A 17,222-nucleotide genomic window follows, 5' to 3' on the forward strand; every position below is an offset into this window, starting at 1 on the left:
GCACACCCAGGAGAATTAATATAATAGACAAGTGAATTTCGGCCCATTGAATAACGGGCGCTAGTAACGGCGCTCCTGGCCCCCCGCCGCCATTCCCCCTCCCTCTGCCAACCGGCTGCCTGCCCTCCCAGCTGCTTTGTGATCCAAACCCCACCCCCCACCCCGATTAAGGGCCAATTCGGCCCAGGCACTTGCCCCCGCGGCTTCCGCCGCCGCCCACCCGCCCTCCCAGCTGCCGATACCTCCTTACCCCGGACCACGTCCTTCGCTTGATCGGAATATCTATTTACAGAAGGAGAGAGGAGCTCGCATGTAGAGCTCCTCTCTCTTTAAAGTCTCTTTCCGAACTGGCGCTGGGAAGGCGGGCGGTCGGTCGGTGGCGGAAGCCGCGGGGGCAAGTGCCTGGGCTGATTTGGCCCTTAATGGGGGGGGGGGCTTGGATCACAAAGCAGCTGGGAGGGCGGGTGGCGCCACGGGGGCCAATACATGGGCCGATTTGGCCCTTAAACTTAGCCAATATGGCCGCCCATGTCTGGGCGCTCTGCGCATGCTCAGAACTGCCGAAAAAGACACGGGCGCACGGGATCACACTCAAGCCTTTTATTATATAGGATAATGCCGCTGAGGAAGGCCCATTACAGGCCAAAATGTGTTTGGCTATATTAGAAAAGGAAGGGCATTCCCTATATGTGACCTGCAATTGATGCCAATGCCACTTAAGATATGGAATTCACATTTTCATCTGATTTAAGGAGAACTGGATTCAATTCATATTGGACTTCCAGATACTTAGAAGGTTGACCTATGGAGGACTGACCTGAAAGTTGTAATATTCTTTGCATATTCATTTTGGGGATCTCAACAGCTAGGCTGATTGTTAATTCTCATTTTACAAATTTGTTGCTCTACATGTGTTTCCCACTGTTACATGTTTTTACCTTTTTTATATACTTTGTCCACAATAATGTGTTAAAAGAGAGTGTTTATTAAATGTTTATCTTTATACTACTTTTTCATTCCGTGGCATTTGGAGGTATTATATACTTGATTGATTTGATTGATTGATTGACTTCCACTATTTATAAATTAGATAGTTTTTAATGTTCTATGCATACTTTTAAAACTTAAGTTTTTAGGCTGTTATGTGGTGATGGGTTTGTTTTTGGTCTTTTCGTAGACAGGCACCTGCTACATGCCCTCTGTGCCAGTTGGCCCAATGCAGCAAGCAAGGCTGCACAAGCCATTCTAGCCTATGCAGACATCCAAGCAGCCAGGGCCTTATGTCCTTTCAACCCGAATCAAATAACTAACTAACTAACCCCCGCCTATGGCCTTCCCCACCCCAAGAGGTCAGAGCACACTCCTCTTTCCAAGGGGTGTCTGCAGACCTCCCCCATGGTGGTCCTCACAGAGAAAAGGCTCTCTACAGGAATGGGGGCTCCCCAACCACCACTTTCTATCTCTTCATGCTCGCAATCCACACCTTCATTGGTGGCACACCTGGGAACACAGGAGGTGCCCAAGAAGAGGAAAGTCCTCAGGCGGACACCCCCCTATACAAGGAGCAATGTGTTCAAAGGGTACCTGGGCGGAACAAGACAGGGTGTGCCAACACGAACCTCACCCAGGAAAAGGCACTGGGCAGAGCAGGAGAAAGCCCTGGAGTGACACTCCTGTGTGGGCTGTGGCAAGCTGAAGTCAAAACTAAGAAAAAATTTCTGGGTTAAGGGGTATGGGAGAGGGACACTGCTGCAGCCACCAGCCTGCCTGCCGTGCAGTCCCACATGCAGGCAGGTGATTTAAATCTATTTATTTCCATCAGATCTGCTCTGCTCATGTACAGCTCCGTAGAACATTTATATCATCTAGAGATATGCTTAGTATTTGATTGATTGATGGCTTGCCTTTTACTAATATAAGAAATAATGCATTTCATCAAGCCTTCGATTGGCTGTAAGTTGGCTTTTATGGGTTTGTTAACTGAGGTGGGTTGTTCTTACCTGTTAATGTTTGGTTTTAATTCTGATTTTATTGCTTGTAAACTGCCATGAGACATTTGTATGAGGCGGTATATAAATGCAATCAATCAATGTTCTAATTTTTCTAAATAGATTTGCTCTAATCTGGTAGATTGTAAACTAATAAAGTAGGCTGGCACCCTTACATGTTGCAAACAATAACAGGAATAAGTGACAGTGGTTAGACTAAGGCCACTCAGTGAGCAGAACTGCGATCTGAGTCAAAGAATTTACCAGTACCAGTGATAGGAGACTGCTGTTGCTCAGCGATTTCTAACCACTGGCACTCCATCCATCCCAGCTAGTTGTGACTGGGGATTAGGGGAGTCAAAGTTCAACTACATCTAGAGCATCTCAGGTTGGGAACTCCTGAAGTAGCTAATTACACTAAGTTAGGAGTTTGTTTTCCAGACCACATTACAATTTGTGTTGCACCAGTGTAACAGGGGGGCACCATGCTACATGGCTGCATTCATTTGCACACAATCCTTTATTAACTTAGTGACTTGAAAACCAAATTACAGATTTTTAAGTTATGACGTTTAGGTGCAAGGATTGACATTTCTGAATAAAACAGCAACATACAGAAGTGTACCTGTCTGATGCATTTCATTAATAACGTTGTTAACTTTATTAGAGAGTAAGATCCAGTGAAGCAGAGTTGCTGAGACCACAGGTGTGAGTTTGGGGGCAGGGTGAAGAGTTTCATCAAGAGGTTTGAGAGTGGTGTTCCCTGCCAGGAGCAAACATGTGTCTGCGCCGCAGGTGTTGCTGTGGAAGATGCTCCCAGGTGTGCCTCACAAGGGCTGCTCTCACCACCACCCTTTCCTTGTTTCTTCTCTGCTCCCTCTTGGGTGGAACAGGGACTGGCAAGGGGACCACTGGATTGTTCCTGCATCTGACACCCTCCGGGGAGAGGGGAGGCAGATCCAGGTTGTCTGGGTTTTGGACTCAGAGGTGTTATGATTGTGGCTTGCTGTATCCTTCACATGTGGGACTAACTCCTCCTCTACATCCAGCAATGTGTACAGGGCACACCAACATGCCTTCAATTGCCCAAAGTGACTTAGATTCCTTAGATTCTTAGAAATACTCGAATTCCTGAAATTGCTGAAGCCCTAGTGAAGCCCCAAGTGAAGTCCTAGAAATGACTTCGCATGGATTTTGCCAGCTTTGGAACCTTCACCAAATTTGAATTCTTGGGATTCAAATTCAAGTTCTTTGGCAGCTTGGAATTTCAGAAACTTCAGTAATTTGAGGAATTCCAAGGATTCCAAGAACTTGAGCTCCAGGAACTCCAAGAAACTGAGGATTTTCAGGAAATCCAAGCATTTTAGGAATTTCAGGACCTCTAAGAATTTAAAAGATTTCTGGAATCCCAGAAATTTCTTATCGTGTTCAAGAGAAAAGCAAATTGAAGTGGCATCTCTGACTACAAATAGAAGGGTAAGATAAAACATTGAGCAACAAGGGCAACAGCTAGTCCATTCAGACTGAAATCAAATAAAGGATGGAGCAAATTAACAAATACATTCACCAGGACTTCGGGGACTCCAGTGGCTCAGAATTTCAGGAACTCCAAGAATTTGAGGAGTTCCAGGAATTCCAAGCAGAAAAGGAATTTCAGGAATCCCAGGAATTTGAGGAGTCCCACGAATTCCAGAAACTCCAAGAATGTAAGGAACTGGGCTTTAACGAAACTTCGTCGGCTTTGCTAGGACTTCGTCAGCTTGGAATTCCAGGAACAAGAATTCCAGGCATTTTAGGACTATCAGGACTTTGGCGGCTATGGCCAGGACTTTGCCAGGGCTGTGGCAGCTTGGAATTTCAGGGACTTCAAGAACTCCAAGCATCTAAAGAAACAGTGGAAATCCTGGCGAAGCCACCTTAGTGGTGGAGTTCCTGGAATTCCCCTTCCTATTCTAAAACATGTCATGCAGGGGGATCAACAGACTCCATTTATTGATCCTTGCAGTGAAACTTCCATAACAGACATCAGCAGCACTGCACATCTTGAATCCCAGAGCATGCAATGCTCTGGCTGCCGATATGTTTCTGGGCAAAATCCAAGGTGCTGGTTATCCTATATAATAAAAGGCTACGGCGTGATCCCATGCACCCGTGTCTTTTTGGCCTGTTCTGGGCATGCACGGAGCACATGCCCAGATCGGGCCAAAAAGAAACGGGCGTCCAGACACGGGCGGCCATGTTGGGGCCCAGAGAATCGGCCGCCACCAACGGGAATAGAGTGCTGGTGAGGCTCGGCCAGAGGTGGCGGTGGCCGCGGCGGGGCAACTGGCCCCAATGGTGGCGGCCACCACCCTACGGAAAGTGCGGGTGAGGCAGCGGCGGGCCAAGTGGTCCCGATGGCGGCAGCCGCCGCCGTGGAAGTACGGGTGAAGCGGCGGTGCTCTGGCCCCATCAGGCCCCTTTTTTGGCTCTCTGCGGCCAGGGGTGAGTGAATGGGCCAATTTGGCCCTTAAACGTGGGGGATGGGTGGGAAAAAGCAGCTGGGAGGGAGGGAGGCCGGACGGGCGGCGAAGAGGGGAATGGCGGCGGGCGGCCAGGAGCGCCATAACTAGAGCCCGTATTTAAAACGGGCTTTAACATACTAGTTACCTATAAAGCCCTAAACAGCTTAAGTCCTGGGTATTTAAGAGAACATCTTCTTCACCATGAGCCTACACTGCCTTTTAAGATCATCTGGAGAGGTCCATCTGTGTTGCCACCAACTCATTTGGTGGCTACTCATGAACAGGCCGCCTCCGTTACTGCTCCTGGACTCTGGAATGCACTCCCTGTTGAAATAAGAGCCTCACCATCTCTAACAACTTTTAAAAAGGCACTGAAGACACATTTATTTACTCAGGCTTTTGATTAATTTATGGTTTTAAATTTTTAATGTTGGTTTTAAATGATTTTAATGTTTAAATGATTTTAATTGTTTAGTTTTGATTTTAATTGTTTTTATTTTGATGTAAACCACCCTGAACCAGTTTACCCTGAGGTAAAGATGAGGAAAGAGTAATAATGGGAATGCCTCTGAGCATGTGTAAAGTACTGTCTTCCTTGCCAAGTTACTGCTTATGTATTATACCTTTTCCACTCAGACTGGCTACCAAAAAGGGCTTACAATTAAAATGCATGCAAATTACAATTATAATAGGAATAGAAGTTGGGGTGTGGTAGCAGGAAAATGAATTTGCAGTGTGACAGTGGTTAGTAAAGGGTTTAAGAATATATTCCTGAAGGTAACAGTTCTGTCCAAGTGACATGTGCATGCGCAGCAGCAACTTCCGGTCCAAGGAGGCACTGGGGCAGCAAGGAAGTACATTGCCACCCTGCCAGACTGTTTTAAAAGGCAGCACCGGTGCGGAAAATGCATCATTTAAGAGATCCTCCCCATCTTTGAACTGGCTGGTCTTTCGAACCAGTTCAGAGGGTGTCTGAACCGGTTCTGTGCACATCTAACCAGCATTTCAAAAGTTTGTGCACCCACCATCTTGAATCAGGGTGGATGACATCATCACAAACTACATTCTTGAGGTGTCCCAACAACTGTACCCAATTTGGTTCATATTGGTCCAGGTGCTGCAAAGGTGATAGGGGACACACACATGGACACGGACACGGACACATGGAATGCCAGGTGATCTTATAAACCTCCTGGAAAGTAGGCTAATAAAAATGTGCTAACACTTTAGCTTGCCCCAAGAATTCTTTTAAGATGAATTTCAGGAGACACGTCAAACTCAGAGGGAAACATCAAATGAGCAAAAGGTAAGGCTAAGGGAAAATAAAATTTAATATTAAAGGGAAAAAGCAATTTGTTGGGACTACAGCTAGGTTAGCTTCCAATGCATCAAGTGGTGGAGGAAGAACAGCAAATACTACTTAAATATCAATCCTTGGTCAGCTCCTAAAAAGAAAAGGGTATCTAGTGATACCGTACTCCCCAGCCCTTGAACCTGAATAAGCATTTGGGAAACAGGCCATGTCAGCTGTTGCTAAGGAGAACTAACTTTTAAGAGTCTAAGGAATTGTGGACCCAAACTAAACTTACACTTCTTGCATCTTAAGTGCAAGTTGCAGTTGATATTCTAAGAGGCAGAATAGGTTATTAGAAAACAGCTAGGATCATGGTGACTTTCAAATCAAGATATATTGCAAGGAGGATACATGACTTTAGATGCCTACCACAGAATGGAAATAGAAGCAATTAGGTGAGCCAAGGATGCATAACCTGCACAAATTAGAGGGTAATGAAAGTGTGTAGAGACAAGGATTATAAACTTTTCCATAAACTCCCACCAGCAGGAAATTAAATAGGCATGGGTGAAGTTTCCAGCCAAAGAAAAATCAACCTACAACACTGCAGGCAGCCCTCCTGATGGAATTAATGCTATCCTTAATTCTAAGAGAAAACAGTTATTTTGGGAGGACAGAGATACATATGCCTACTTTAACCAGGAGGTAATTCTGGTTGATCCGTTCTGTGATTTGCCAACACAGCAAAGTATATAGACTCTCGAAAGAAACCCTTACTCAAAAGTGTTTCCTTTGAAACGAATCCTGTGGTCACAAAAAGTTGCAGAGGTCCAAGACTGAAAGCCCAGAGCCCCATCCTTCCGCCCCCACCCCCGCCCTGTGGCTCCTACAAAGCAGAAAGACCGGGCTCAGACTTTAGCACGCCGTTAGTTCGTTCCCTCTGATGAACTCTTTTGTAGCCACCCCCCCCTCCACAAGAGTCCCCAGCTTGTCCCATTTGATGAAAAACTTCTCGAAACTCCCCTTAGAAATGCGAGGAGACCCTAGGTTTACAGACTCTAGTAGCGCTTTATATCCTCCCTCCAATATACTGCTTTGTAAAGTTGTGCGGTCGAGTCGCTGTCGATTCCTGGCGACCACAGATCCCTGTGGTTTTCTTGGTAGAATACAGTTTACCATTGCCTCCTCCCGCGCAGTTTGAGATGATGCCTTTCAGCATCTTCATATATCGCTGCTGCCCAATATAGGAGTTTCCCCTAGTCTGGGAAACACACCAGCGGGGATTCGAACCAACAGCTTCCTGCTCTCTAGGCAAGTTACTTCCCCACTGCGCTATTAGATGGAGTGCCCCCGAAAAATCAAAGCAGCGGCCCCTAATCCTGAGATGACAGCGCCCTAGTTACTTCCTTGGGTGAAGTACTCCTGGCTGGCAATCAGGAAGGTGCCAGATCCAGACCCTAGTAGCCTGTCCCCTCTAAGAAAAAGCTTTTTTCAATCCCTTCCCGTCTCAATATTCCCCGATGGCCAACCGAACACAAACTACCAACACCACCTCACCCCGTCTGCAGCGGCGAGAGCGTCGCGCAGGCTATAAATAGCGGAGGCCCACGTGGCTGCTCGAGTCTCGCACTCGCGAGACATCCGGGCTCTGAGCACAGACAGATTCTATTTCCCTTTCCCACCCCCACCCCCCTCGCGCGTCACGGCAGTGCGGTTAACGTGTGTCCTTCCCGTGCTGCCCCGGGGTGGGAGGAGGGGAGGAGCGAGCCATCGCCGGCCGAGAAGAGCCCCGGTGAGTTCCTTCTCTGTGCCCACCCCCCCCCCGGCCGCGCCACAGTAGCGCCGGGAGTCGACACAGGAACCGCGCCGCTGCCGTTGTGGGGGAGGAGCGAGCCATCGACCGTTGGCCCGGAAGACCGGACGGGTGCGCGCTGTGGGGCAGCTCCGCTCGCCCACGTCAAAAAAACCCAAACAACAACAACCCTACCCCCCCCCCCCCCACCTTAATTCCAGGTCATCCGTGGCGACCAGGCGAGTGGTAGAGGCAGCTTGCAGGCAAGTAAGAGTCGCCAGCAGGTGATCAGGCAGGGGCAGTGGTGGTGGTCTGTGGGAATTGAGTTGTTCCTTCAGGTATTTGATGTGTCAGAAATAACTAACCTGCCCACACACGGACAGACAGGCTACTAAATACTTAATAGGCTGCTAACCCTTGTGTGTTTCCTGACATATTGCTGCATTATAGACGTCATATTTTCATTTAACTCCTGGGTTTGTATCTAAAACTCAAGGAAACTGGATATGGGATCAGGTGCTTGGAAAACCTATCTGGCCCTGCTGCTGCTTTTTATCCTTCTAAATGTATAAATGATAGATCATATTGGTTTATAGTTAAATCATTATATGGAATGATTTATAAGTTATAAATCATTTATAGGACACGATTAATATGCAAAGTACTTTACAACCTCAATTCTTCTACAAGTTGTAGGAGGGGTGTTGGGCAGTGTTACTTGTATTTTCCATTTGGAAAACTGAAGGTGAAGTTTAGTGGTGTCTAAACCCACATCAGGAGTATTTGGCAGAGGGTGTGGCTTGACTCTACAGTCAAGCGAGTCCAATGAATGTTTCTAGGGATTATATGTCTTTTCCAGCCCTGAATACATCAAATGGATTAGTTCTGCTCATGGTAAAATGTACCGTATCTTATGGGTTTTGCGAGTGGGGAGGCTCTTGCAATAAAGTATAGCTCCTCCGGGAATGTCCGACAGCTAGGCTGAGTTCAGATGTAATATGAAACCGGAGATCCCTTCACCTCCGCTTTTGCTAACTGAATGTCCAAACGTGGCAAACTACAGTTAAAGAAAAAGCACTTGCGGTTTCCCTCCCCCAACTCCATTTATGACCTTTGGTTGTCTCTTGGTTTCATTGTCCCAACCTCCGGTTTGGCAGTACCAGCGTTATGTTCAAACGTTGGCTCCTCAATTTCACCCCTTTGAAACCAGAATTGAGGGAGGAAGCTCCTCCCTTGCTCCAGCTCCTATTGGTGGTGTGGGCTGTCCTTCAGGAAAGAAGGAAACCTGCACAGCCAACTCCCCGCCACCCCACAGTCTGCAGAGAAGCCCATCTCCCCAACATCCAAATGCCGATGGGGGAGGGGGGCATGGAACCGCAGGTCCGTTGGACCCACTATTCCATGTTAAGTCTGAATGTGGTATTTGCCATAGTAAGTAGCAGGGCTACTCTACTCCGGCCCTCCAGATATTTTTGGATTAGAGCTCCCAGGGTCCCTAGCCACAGTGGCCAATAGTCAAGGATGATGGGAGTTATAGGCCAACATCTGCAGGAGGCCAAAGTTGAGCAGCCCTGAGGTATAGTGTGAATGAATGACTTGTACTGTAATTAGTTTTGCATGCTTTGAAAAACGGCTTTAGAACAGTTGTCTTAAAATGTTGGTTATGGAACCAACCAGAGAGAAGGTGATCCTGAGCTTAGTTCTTAGTATCATCCACGAGTTTGATGTGAGATGTAAATGTTGTTGAACTATAGGGAACAATGACTGTAGTGCTATCAAATTCAACTTATAGGCAAGTGGAAACTCCAAGTAAGTCCAGTACACATGTCTGATTTCAAAAGGGGGAACCTTTAAAAAATGAGGGGACTGATAAAAAGGAAGCTGAAAGGGAAAGTCAAGAGGATCAGATTAGGAAGTGTGAAAATTATTTAAAACCACAGTAGTAGGTTCAGCTAGAATATATACCACAAAGTAGAAAAAGGATCACCCAATTAAAGAGGATGCCAGCATGGCTAACAAGTAGAATCAAGGAAGATATAAAAGGCAAGAGATTTCCTCCAGAAAGCCTTGTCTAAATGAGAAGGAAAAGGGGGACACACTCTGTGGGGAGGTGAGGGAAGTAACTGGACTATAAGGGATGAGAAGGATGGATTTCAGGAGCATATGGCTAAAAACATCAAGGTGAGCAATAAACACTACTTTAAATACAGCAGAAGCAGGAAACCTGCCGGGGAGGCATTTGAACTATTAGATGACGAGGGAGCAAAAGGGATACTTAAGGAGGATGTGGAGATTGCAGAGAAGGTGAATGAACTATTTGTATCTGTCTTAACTATTGAAAACATAGAGGCAGATGCCTGTGCTTGAACTGGCCTCAGGCGTAGTCTGAAGATCTGAGTCAAACAGAGATTATGAGATGATGTTCTGGGCAATGTTCCCTCTAACAGGGGTTCCCAGATGTTGTTGACTACAACTCCCAGGATCCCTAGCTGCAATAGCCTTTGATTGGGGATTATGGGAGTTGTAGTCAACAACGTCTGGAAATCCCTGTTAGAGGGAACAGTGGTTCTAGGGCAGTGATCTTTACCACTTCTTAAAATGAGGGCCACTTTGGCAGAAAAAACTTCAGTGTGAGAAAACTTCAATGAGAGTTAGCGTGGTGTAGTGGTTAGAGTGCTGGACTAGGACTGGGGAGACCCGAGTTCAAATCCCCATTCAGCCATGAGACTAGCTGGGTGACTCTGGGCCAGTCACTTCTCTAGCCTAACCTACTTCTCAGGGTTGTTGTGAAAGAGAAACAAGTATGTAGTACACCGCTTTGGGCTCCTTGGAGGAAGAGTGGGATATACATGTAAAATAATAATAATAATAATAATAATAATAATAATAATAATAATAATAATAATAATGATGATGATGATGATGATGTGAGAGCTATTTCCCACTGCACTTACCTCCTTGCAGTGCTGCACATTTCCCAGGACTGGTGGACCCCTTTAAAAAGACATGGAGTCCTGTGGAGACACTCACCATCTTGGAAGGCATGCATGGAGTGCTGGGAAGTATAGTTCTTCCCAGCACTTTCCTTGTAAAGCTGTATGGGGAAAGCACTGGGAAGACCTAGACAAGGGCTGCTCATCTTCGGCCCTCCTGCAGATGTTGGCCTACAACTTCCATAATCCATGCCTATTGGTCACTGTGGCTGGGGATTATGGGAGTTGTAGTCCAAAAACAGCTGAGGGGCCTGAGTTGAGCAGGCCTGAACAAGACTTTCAAGCACTCTCTCCTCTCTGAAACAGAGTCCTCTTCCAGGAAGGTGCACAGACTGGGATTTGGGAGGACTCTGTTTCTTTTTTTTTTAAGGCCCCACTGGTGCTTGGCAAAGCACAGCACTATGTGATGGGAACAGTCACCTCTGTATGGTGTTGGGGGACTGATCACAGGCCCCCAACACCATGAAGCTTTACAGAGGTCTAATACACAGTTTGTCACAGAGCCACACTTGGATTTGATGGGAGCTACCACTGGCTCCCAGGCCTTGCAGTGAAGACTCTGTAGGGTATATCAAAAGATTAGAAATTAGCACATCACTGAGCTCAGATGGCATCTACTCAGGGGCCTAGAGCACCTTTCTTATGAGGCAAGGCTAGAACAACTGTGGCTGTTTAGTTTAGAAAAAAGATTACTGCGGGAAGACATGAGAGGTCTATAAAATCATGCATGGTGTGGAGAAAGTGGATAGAGAGAAATTCTTCTCCCTCTCACATGACACTAGAACCAGGGGTCATCCCATAAAATTGATTGCCAGGAAATTTAGGACCAACAAACGAGGTACTTTTTCATGCAATGCATAATCCACTTGTGGAATTCTCTGCCACAAGATGTGGTGACAGCCAACAACCTGGATGGCTTTAAGAGGGGTTTGGATAACTTCATGGAAGAGAGGTCTATCAATAGCTACTAGTCAGAGGGCTATAGGCCATCTCCAGCCTCAAAGGCAGGATGCCTCTGAGTACCAGTTGCAGGGGAGTAACAGCTGGAGAGAGGGCATGCCCTCAACTCCTGCCTGTAGGCTTCCAGGGACATCTGGTGGGCCACTGTGTGAAACAGGATGCTGGACTAGATGGGCCTTGGGCCTGATCCAGCAGGGCTGTTCTGATGTTCATGGATCGGTTCTCTGTAAGAGAACTTGGAAAATCAGTGAAATTGCTCTTCTTCTAATAACAAAAATGTGTAACTTGTCCCTAAAATGACCTCTGTGCCAGAGAACTGGAAGATAGCCAGTGTAATGCTGATCTTTAAAAAAGGATCGAGAGGTGGATCCATGAAACTACAGACTAGTTAGCTTAACATCTGTTCCAAGTAAATTAGTGGAAAGCATAATTAAAGATAAAATTATAATTATTAAATATAGAACAAGTCTTGCTGAAGGAGAATCAGCAATGGCTTCTGCAAAGAAAACCTTACCACTAAACTTTTCAAGTTCTTTGAGTGTGTCAACAGGCATTCTGATAGAAGTAAACCGGTTGGCACTGCATACTTGCTTTCAAAAGGTTTTTGACAATGTCCCTCACAGAAGGCTGTTGAATAAACTTGACAGTCTTGGGAAACGAGAACAGCTTATGTTATGGGTTAGTAATTGTTTAAAGAACAGGATGCAGAGAGTAGGAATAAATGGACAGTTTTCATGAGCGAGGGGAGAGAAAGGTGGGGTACCTCAAAGACCTGTATTGAGACTGGTGCTTTTAAACTGTTTTATAAGTGATCTGGAATTAGGGGTAAGCAGTAAAGTGGCTGCCACCTAATGGCGCACTCGACTGCACACTTTACCTTTACCTTTAATCAGGTGGCTAGATTTGCAAAGATACCAAACGATTCACTGTGGTAAAAACCAGAATGGTTTGTGAAGAGCTCCAAAAGGATCCGTCCAAACTGAGTGGGTAGGTGGCACAACATGGTTCAGTATAAATAGGTGTGAAGTGATGGACATGAGTGGGGGTGAGAATCCCAACTTCACATATACACTGTTGGTGGGGGTCCTGAGCTGTTAGTGATTAACCAGGAAAGAGAGCTTGGGGTTGTGATGGGTAGCTTAATGAAACATTGACCCAATGTGTGACAGCTGTTTAAATAAAAAAAGACAATGGCACTCTAGGGATCATTAGGAAAGAGATTGAAAATAAAACTGCTAGTTCTGTAATGCTGTTATACAAATCAATGGTGCAGCCACACGTGGAATACCGTGTGTAGGTCTGGTCACTCTTATCTCAAGAAGGATATTTGTAGAGGTTGAAAGATACCAAAAGGGGCAATCAAAAGATGTTCCTGATCAAGGGCAAGAGCACCTTTTTGTGAGGAAAGGTTTCTGAACTTTATAGTTCAGAAAAAAGGTGACTAAGGTAGGACATGAGTGCAGCTTATAAATTATGCATGGACAGAGAAATGTTTCTCTCTCTCATGCAGAACAATTTTATTTATTTTATTTTATATCTTTATACCCCGCCCCTCTAGTACACTACTACTCGGGGCGGTTCACAACATCAACAAAACAGATGCAATGTAAAGTAAAAGATTAATAAGTTAAAAGACCAGGCTAAAACCACATTTAAAATTTTAAATTTTAAAAAGTTTTTAATTAAAATTTATTAATAGCTAAAAACTGAAAACAAGAAAACCTAAGAAATCCTATCAGATATAAGCAGCAGATAAAACATTAAAAAGTTTCTTTAAAAATATGTGTTTTTAATTGTTGTTGTTGTTTTTAAAAACACTGAGTGGAGGGAGCATGGTGAAGCCCTTTGGGGAGGGTGTTCCAAAGTGAGGGGCCACAACTGAAAAGGCCCCATCTCTAGTCCCCACCAACTGAACCTCTGTTAGTGGCAGGGTCATGAGCAGAGCTTGAGATGCCAAGCGAAGGGCCCTGGCAGGTTTGCGAATGCGGTCTGACAACTAGAACCATCCAATGAAACTTATCAGTACACAATTTAGGATGAACTAAAGGAATTGCTTTTTCACACAGCATGTAATTTATCTATAAAATTGGCTTCCATAAAATGTGATGATGGTTTAGATTACTTTAAAAGGGGATTAGATACATTTATGGAGGAGAGGGCTGTAAATGACTGCCAGTGTTGGCTATATGTTAAGGGGGGGAAAAGCAGCCTCCAGAATTTGCTCAAATAAATGAATAACACACCGTGACTGAATATATTAAAAGAGGAATGTTCCAGACATAAACTAATCACCCCCAATTCTTGTATATATTAGACATATCAGAGCTAAAGTAACATTCCCACTTGATGTAACAAAGTGCATAAAAATATAGTCCAAAATTCTCAAACAGATGTATAGTTCAATAGGCACTTGGGTGTAAACAGTTCTTATCTTGTAGTCCTGATAGTCAACTGATGGGGTTCAATACCAGTTGAATCCAATAGGGAGAAAACTTCTCATCATGATGTAATAGTGCATTCTCATTCTCAGTTTGTTCGAGGTGGAGATAATATAGGTAATTCAACCATGCGTTATAGGGACCTAACAATGTACAATATCCCAAACAATGTACAGAAAGCCTCCAGAATTTGAGCAGTATGCCTATGAATACCACTTATAGGGGAGCAGTGGCAAGAGGAGAGGGTTTTTGCCTTTGTCTTCACTGTGTGGGCTCCCCAAAGGCAACTTATTGGCCAGTGTGGGAAAGAGGATGCTGGACTAGATAGGACTTTGGCCTGATCCAGCAGGACTGCTCTTAGGTTTATGTAGCTTTCTGATAAAATGGAGCCATCATTGTAAGAGCTCTGGATCTTATTCTCCGAGATCACTGAAACTCATCCTTTTCTCCCTTCCTGATGGTGTATTTAGTACCACTGGTCTAGAGGAATCTGTGGAACAGAAAGCACAACAGCTTCTTTTTGTTGGATCAAGGACTAGATGAATGGCTTTATAAAATAAAATTTAAGTTTGTCATGGCTTGCAAATGGGGCAACACCCAGAGGCTCTTAAAATGTAGTAATGTTTCAGAAACGTTATATGCCACGCTTCCCTTTTCCCCTATATATCACACCTGGCATCAGTAGAATGCTGGCCCTTGGGTGAAACACCTCCCCCACCCACCCCCAATCCTGTGTATTATAATAGCACCTTCCTACATGATGCATAGTGCTGTAGACCAAACATGCGCAAGCAGCATGTGCAGGGGTTGCTGGTTGAAAAGCATGTTGGTTATTAATGTTTGCAATTGTGCCTGCAGGAAGTCCCACCCCCATCCTCCCTCCCCAACGTAGCAAAGTGCACTGTGGATGCGGCTAGAGCAGACGTGACATAGACACTGCCAGTGGTCCCTCTGATTCTTTTCATCTGTGTTCAGAATGAGTTTTGTTCTGGGCAGTAGTATCCAGGCAGTGTGTGTACACCTGCATTCAGAGTGGGACCCTTCTGATTCAACCTGAGCGGGATCTAAAATGAACTGAGTGGACATCAAAAAACTTGTGAGTGTGCACCCCTGTGAGGGAACAGTGGACACTGCCTGGGACAAATAACAAATTCACTCTTCCTAACACTCTCAGCACTCACTCTGCTACTTACCAGATAGCTTTGGGGTTCACGGTTCACACATCTTTTGGCTTTGTGTTTTAAGTGCTTAGCTGATAAACCTGCAAAGATCAAGCTATTTTCTTGGAAGCCATTAGATACAGGTTTTGAATGTGAAGCAGTTGAGTTCTCTCCCCCCCCCCGCCTTTTTAAAATAAAAAGTAAAATGTAAATAGGTTTGAAATGGTTGGCTCTGTACTTCTCCTGTTTGGACATGTGAATTGCTGTCCTGTAGAACCAATATTTCTTGTTGGTTTGGCACTCTCACACTTGGAGAACTACCTAACATACCTCTGTAATGTTCCAGATTCCAGAAGTCTATGTGCAGGTTATTCTACATGGGACAAAAATCGAACTGGAAAAAAGTTATTTCTATCTGTAGCAGAAATAATTTGGATTCAGAGTTCATTCTCTCTTGTTGGCTGCTTAAACTTCCATTCATAAATGCATTGTTATCGAATTCTACCAGTAACTGTGTGCTCAGAATATGTTTATATAGAATTGAGGGACGTGTCCCTCATGATGTTTGTGTGTATGCTTGTGTTAGAAATCTGACAGTATGAGCTTTGCATTTAAGTTTCTAGCTCTTGTGGTTGTGGAGACAAGTATTAAAAGGTATGAAAATAGGGGACAAATTGCCAAATAACTTTGCCTTCTGCTCTTATGGTGTTTCTGTCCAGGATCCACTTCACTCTAACCACTTCACACTTGATTGTAGCCATTCTGGTGGAAGAATATTGCAGGGAGGTATCCCTCAAACTTTATGTCATCTTCTCCTTCCAAATCAGGGTTGTGTAACTGGCCCTCCAGTCTTTTTGGACTACAGCTCCCATCATCCCTTGCCACAGTGGTCAGTAGTCATGGTTTATGGAAGCTGTAGTCTAGTATCTGCAGGAGAGCTGATGTTCTGCAGCCTTGTTCTAAACACACTAGCTCTTTTGTCTAGTCTAGAAACGTCACTGTGTTTACCTGCCTTGCTTCTGCATCTCCTGCATTTTGCATTTCCCCCCATCCAGCATCTCAAGTCATGCTCTCATGGAGTTTCACCCTCTGACTAGCTGGTATGCGCACATACTACCCCACTTCTTCCCGCTGGTTCCTACACCTCCCCTCCCCAGGCTTCTCCATTTACTATTCACTGCCTTAAGTGAGCTCACATCACACAGGGGTTTGAACTCCAGCTTTCCTTTGTAGCAATCCTAGTAGGGGGTGTGCTTTGAGAAGCTCTGAGCTTTGAATGTTTGTCGATCTTGGTTTCTAGTGGGTCCTGCAAAACCTTCTGCACAACCCTGCTGAGCAAACTTTCATTTTCAAGCTTGAAAAATACTATTTTAAGTAAGGGCTAAATGCAGATCTTGTTTTATCAAGAGCTATGCTCACAATAGTAACAATACTACTTGGGACTTATATCATGTGTTTTGCATGTTCTAAGCACTTTCCATACATTACCGCTGTAATCTTTGAAACAGTTGTATAAGGCAGCCAGTCTATATCTGGTGCATAGTCACCAGCCTAGAGAATGTTCTGAGGGCACATTATGCTCTTGAATTATTAAAGCAAAGTAGGGCTCAGTCTTGTCTGTGTCTGGATGAGTCACTTCTCAGGAGCCCCACATAAGCTGTTTTAAGCACCCAGAAGGAGCAAATAGTCTATATGTGAAATATATAGTGTATTGATACTGTTAATCGTATGTGAATCCATGGCACTCCGGACCATGAGGTCTAGAAACTCTTCAGAAAAACTCATGTTTGTGGGATTCTTGTGACAAGCCTGTAGAGGGCACCCTGGCAAGGCCAGAGCGGGAGGTCCTTGCTTACTTCTAGGCAGAGGGCTTTTTTGATCTTACATCTTTGGGTTTCTGGATTGAACTGTGTGTGGAAGAGAAATTGAGCTTCCACACACAGAATTTCTTGCTGACTTATTTTGTGTTTTCATATTGCTATATTTTGCCTGAACTAGGTATGGGATGTTGCCAGTTGGTTGTCTGTTCCTTCCACTGTCCCTACTGAGACTTTTTTTTTTAAAAAAATCTGCGATCACATACTTAAGGTTTA

The 17,222-nt window shown here is 44.9% G+C and overlaps 1 protein-coding gene across 3 annotated transcripts in view; it reads left to right on the forward strand.

Annotated features, from left to right (window-relative positions):
- Positions 1-7,444: 7,444 nt before the first annotated feature.
- Positions 7,445-17,222, forward strand: part of SPOP (speckle type BTB/POZ protein) — a 69,993-nt gene continuing 60,215 nt past the window's right edge. Inside the window, exons 1-2 of one of the 3 annotated variants that reach the window (XM_053260622.1) lie at positions 7,482-7,578; positions 7,800-7,841. The gene's annotated coding sequence lies outside the window, so the exon portion shown is untranslated. Of the gene's footprint in view, positions 7,846-17,222 lie in introns of all 3 variants that reach the window. The other 2 variants (XM_053260623.1, XM_053260621.1) reach the window with 2 other exon arrangements.

The sequence above is a fragment of the Hemicordylus capensis genome, chromosome 6 (assembly GCF_027244095.1).
Source record: "Hemicordylus capensis ecotype Gifberg chromosome 6, rHemCap1.1.pri, whole genome shotgun sequence".
NCBI lineage: Eukaryota > Metazoa > Chordata > Lepidosauria > Squamata > Cordylidae > Hemicordylus > Hemicordylus capensis.